General features: G+C 40.2%; 1 pseudogene; it reads left to right on the top strand.

The window, feature by feature from the left end:
- Nucleotides 1–203: 203 nt before the first annotated feature.
- LOC104676183 lies at nucleotides 204–2981 on the top strand (annotated as a pseudogene).
- Nucleotides 2982–5562: the final 2581 nt, after the last annotated feature.

Genomic DNA, 5562 nt, shown 5'->3' on the forward strand with positions numbered 1-5562 from the left:
GACAAAAGCTCTGTCAAGCAGTAACATACTGTCTTTCAAAAATGAAGATTAGCTGGGCGACGTGGCAGGCGCCTGTAGTCCCAGCTACTCGGGAGGCTGAGGCAGGAGAATGGCGTAAACCCGGGAGGCAGAGCTTGCAGTGAGCTGAGATCCGGCCACTGCACTCCAGCCTGGGTGGCAGAGCGAGACTCCGTCTCAAAAAAAAAAAAAAAAAAAAAAAATTAAGATGAAATAAAGCCCTTCCCAGACCTACCATATAAGAAATTGTAAAGGTTATTCAAACAAAGCAAGTAAATCCACATGGAAATTCAAAACCACATTTTTAAAAAGAAAATATTTATAATATACAAAAGGCAGCAAAAATGCACATTTCTTTTCTCTTAATAAATTTAAAAGGCAATTGTATAATACAATATGTACATAATTATACTGTTGGGCCTATAACATGGAAATGTAATATATTTGACAATAGCAGCATAAAGGAAGTAAATGACAGCAGAGTTGTATTGGAGTAAGGAAATGATACATGATAATAACTAGAATTCATAGGAACAAATATGAGAAACAGAAATAGGTGGCCAGGGGTTGTGAGCTGGTGGAGGACCTGGCCATGGAGGAGGCTGAGGAGTCAGTGCTTCTTCCCTCCCTTCCCCTCTCCCCTCCCTGCTCCCTCCCCACCTCCCCAAGAATGTTCCACTATGAGTCTTGGGAGGATTGTCTTCTGGATGAAGATGAAGATTACTTTCAGGGACTGAGAGAAGAAGATGAAGAGATTGATCAATTCAGTGATGATACATTTGGGTCAGGTGCAGTTGATGATGATTGGCAGGAAGCACGAGCACCTGGCTGAATTGGAAGAAAAGCTACCAGTGGCAGTTAATGAACCAACAGGCAACGGAGAAAGGGAAGAAATAGACTTGTTGGGTGACCATGAGGAGAATCTGTCAGAAAGGCTCAGTAAGATGGTGACTGAAAATGAACTAGAAGATCCAGCTATGAGGGCAGCACAGACCAGGCCAGTTTTACAGCCCCAACCAGGAAGTCTGAATTCCAGTATCTGGGATGGATCTGAAGTTCTGAGGCAAATGCGAGGACCACTGCTCACTCAGGAAATGTCTACAGTGTCTGTATTAGAATATGCCTTGCCTCAGAGGCCCCCCAGGGTCCAGAAAATGATCAGGGCCTTTCTGAATATGCATTACTAAGATGGTCAACTTCACCTATCATTGGCAGTCCTCCTGTTAGAATTGTTCCCATAGGTACCCCACCTAAGCAGATGGCTTTGCCCCACAGAGCCTATGCAGTCCTAGTCCATAGACTTTCCTCCACCTGAAACCAGCAACTGAAAAGGAAGGCCAATTTAGAAGATTCTGCATTCGAAGCCTGTCCATGTTTGGCCCCCAATGCCACCGTGTTATCCTGGTCCCTATGATGAGAGGATGTCTCCAAATCAGTTCTACAGGGTCCTGAACTCTTCCCTCCTGGGTCACCCTTTTCCTCCTAGTGTTCCTCCTGTTCTCAGCCCTCTTCAGAGAGCACAGGTTCTTGAAGGAGCACAACAACAGCCTGGACAGATGTCTCCCAGCCAGTTTGTATGGGTCCCTGGATTTGTAGTCCACTTGCTGCTATGAATCCCAAGTTGCTACAAGGGCAAGTTGGGCAGATGCTTCCCCCAGCACCAGGCTTCCATGCCTTTAGTGCTCCACCCTCTGCAACACCACCTCCACAGCCCAGGACCTCACTTGCAAAACCTAAGATCTCAGGCCCCAATGCTTAGACTGGACACAACTTACCTCCATCCACAGCACCACTGACTCTTGCATCAGAGACAGCAACAGAATAGAAATCAGCATCAGAATCTCGATGGTGCAGGAGATAGAGGAAGTCACTGGAGCAGTCATCACGATCATCTCTGAAAGGATCTATATGCCAATATCATGTTGCAGCAGGAAAAGGATTGGGCCACTAAAATTCAGATGATGCAACTGCAAAGCACTGATCCCTACCTGGATGATTTTTATTACCAGAATTACTTTGAAAAGCTGGAGAAACCATCAGCTGCTGAAGAAATACAAGGTGATGGCCCTAAAAAGGAGTGCACCAAGGTTATCACCCCTCAGGTGGCCGAACTGGAGCATGCCTATACGCCAGTACAATTTGAGGGCTCTTTGGGAAAGCTTACTGTTTCCAGTGTGAATAATCTCCAAAAAATGATTGATGTTGTTGTATCATCTTGGAGTGAGGATGATGAGACAAAAGAAGAACAAGTACAAAACAAGAGGAGAAAAACCCGTCATAATTGAGAAAACTTACAGTTTGCTCCTTGATGTGCAGGACTATGAAAGACATTACCTCCTAAGTCTAGAAGAATGACCTGCTCTAATGGATGAGCGAAAGTACAAAATTTGTAGCATGTATGACAACTTAAGGGGGAAATAGCCTGGACAAGAGAGGCCTAGTGATGACCACTTTGTACAGATCATGTGTATCCGAAAAGGGAAGACAATGGTTGCCTGTATTCTTCCTTTCCTCTCCACAGAGCAAGCAGCTGACATTCTCATGACAACAGCCAGGGACCTCTCTTTCCTTATCAAGAAGGATGCACAAGATGAGGTGCTGCCATGCTTACTGAGTCCCTTCTCTCTCCTCCTCTATCATCTTCCAACAGTGACTATCACCAGCCTTTTGCAACAGCTAATGAACCTACCTCAAAGTGCAGCACCCTCCAATCCTCACTTCACTGCTGTGCTCAGAACAAATTCTGACAAGATTCCACTGAATCCCTAGATCAATTTGAGAAATGACTTCTAAACATTGGGTCTTCTCATCTGTGATTATGGTGCATGTTTCAATTTATTAAGGCCTTCCCTAGCTTCTCTCAACAAAATTGTGTAATTTTTAGGTAGTAGTCTTGCATGTGTTTTATTAAATATATTCCTAAGCATTTTATGTTCTTTATCAATGAAATTTTTTTGATTTCATTTTCAATTGTTTGCTGTGATAGAAAAATTCAACATTTTGGTTGAAATTTTCCTTGAAACTACCATTGTCCTTGAAACTACCATTAAAATCCTTTCCACAAAGAGGTTGATTCAGATGACTTCAATGGCAAATTGACCCAAGATTTGTCAAAAAACCAAAAAGAATATCTAGGGAAAATAAACAGCTAACATAGAACTTTATGATAAATTATCAACTGCTTTTTCACTAAAGTCAGACTCAAGGATGTCTGCTCTGATAATTTTTTTTTTTTTTTTTTAAGACAGAGTCTAGCTCTGTCCCCCAGGCTGGAGTGCAGTGGCACGATCTTGGCTCACTGCATCCTCCACCTCCAGGGTTCAAGCTCGTCTCCTGCCTCAGCCTTCCGAGTATCTGGGATCACAGGTGCACCACCACACCCAGCAAATATTTGTATTTTTAGTAGAGATGGGATTTCGCCATGTTGGCCAGGCGTGTCTCGAACTTCTAACCTCAGGTGATCCAACTGCCTCAGCCTCCCAAAGTGTTGTTGGGATTACAGGCATGAGCCACCACTCCCAGCCTTGCTTTGAGTATTTCCATTCAACACTCTACAGAATGCCCTAGCCTGTGTAGTATGGCAAATAAATGAAATATAAATTAAAAGGAACTGTCTTCACAGATGTCCTGATTGTGTTTATAGAAAATTCTAAGTAATTTATAAAAAAATAAACCCTGCTAAAGCTAAGTGAATTTAGCAAGTCATAAAATACAATATCAAGATACAAAAATGTAAATACTTTAAGGACAAATTGTTTCTAGGTGTTAAAGAATAGATTACAACTCTAAAGTCTTATCAATAAGAGAAAAAGAAACTATAATACTGCCTCATTTGACTATAGATGGAAAAGTTCTAATTAAAATATCACCAAATGAACTCTAGTAGTATGACAAAAATTATAGCATATTACAAGAAATGTTTAAAATTTAAGAAAGTCATAAGTACAAATCAATACATCAATAAATTTAAGGAGAAAAACATAAAATAGATAACAAAATGTCCTTAGACAAAATTCAGCAGTTTTTAAATTAACAATCACTACAAAAGTAGGCATCCGGCCGGGCGCGGTGGCTCAAGCCTGTAATCCCAGCACTTCGGGAGGCCGAGACGGGCGGATCCCGAGGTCAGGATATCGAGACCACCCTGGCTAACACTGTGAAACCCCGTCTCTACTAAAAAATACAAAAAACTAGCCGGGCGAGGTGGCGGGCGCCTGTAGTCCCAGCTACTCGGGAGGCTGAGGCAGGAGAATGGCGGGAACCTGGGAGGCGGAGCTTGCAGTGAGCTGAGATCCGGCCACTGCACTCCAGCCCCTGCGACAGAGTGAAACTCCGTCTCAAAAAAAAAAAAAAAAAAAAAGTAGGCATCCTCCCTCTACCCCCACATATACTGAAGGAAATTTAAAGTCAGCAGAGAATTTATCCCCAAATGAAGAGTGAATATTATAGTAAACGATTAAATGTAGGTTCTGAGGAAACATAAGACCAAAGAAAAAAATGTTGGGAAATATTCCATTAAATTTGGAAAAACAGATACCTATTACCGTAATATTCAACTGTGTTCTGAAGATTCTAGCTATTGCAATAAGAAAATTAAATATAAATACTGGAAAATAAAATTTTATTTATGTAATCTGCAAAGATTACATAACCGATAACCTATAAATCTTAAAATGTCTCATAAAAATAGAATGCATGGTCAGACTATATGCATGTAGGCAGAAAATACTGCATCAATATAGCAAAGTATCCAGAATGACATTCAATTAGAGGGAAGAAAAAAAACAAGACAAAAATAATGGAGAAAGCCAAGTATATGAAAGTCAAAGTAAAGGAATGATGATAGGCCAAGAAATACATTTGAAAAGTGGCTTAAGTCAAAATTTAGGAATACATACAAAAACATACCTAAACTGAAGCTATAGGGACACTCAGTTTACCAGTTCACAGGATCTAAGAGAACAATTTGGAAATATCTAGTAGGGTATATAGAACCTATGATTGATTTAGCATTATCTAACATAACTGAAAGAGTGTATCATGTATGAGCAATTGTTCTTCCATGTATATACAGCTACTGAAATTCTAGTTCACATAAACCAATGATCACAGACAAGGATATTTATTGAAGTATATTTGAAATATGAAAACCTGTTAAAACATAAATACTCATCAATACAAGTTTAAATTCATTATAGTATGTTCAAATAAAAAATTGAGCCATCCCCATTAGTATAGTAGTGAGTATATAAAAACAAAACTGGGTCAGCAATTTATTGCAGAGGAATATGTGAGCAGCAGAGAAATACACCATTCATTTTCCTTTCCCAGCATAGCTAAACATTTGCCATAAGATCTGAATATTCTATCTTTAGGGTCACTGTGTTTTGGTTATGGCATTTCCAGTGTGGGTTCACATCCCAAAATATTAGATATTCTGAATGAGACTTCCTTAGTAAAGTTTATCATGCACTAAAGTTAAGCAAATTTTCTTTATTGTAAGATTCAAATCTTTTGATAGCCTGATAATAAGCATTTTTTTAA

The sequence above is a fragment of the Rhinopithecus roxellana genome, chromosome 12, assembly GCF_007565055.1.
Source record: "Rhinopithecus roxellana isolate Shanxi Qingling chromosome 12, ASM756505v1, whole genome shotgun sequence".
Taxonomy (NCBI): Eukaryota; Metazoa; Chordata; class Mammalia; order Primates; family Cercopithecidae; genus Rhinopithecus; species Rhinopithecus roxellana.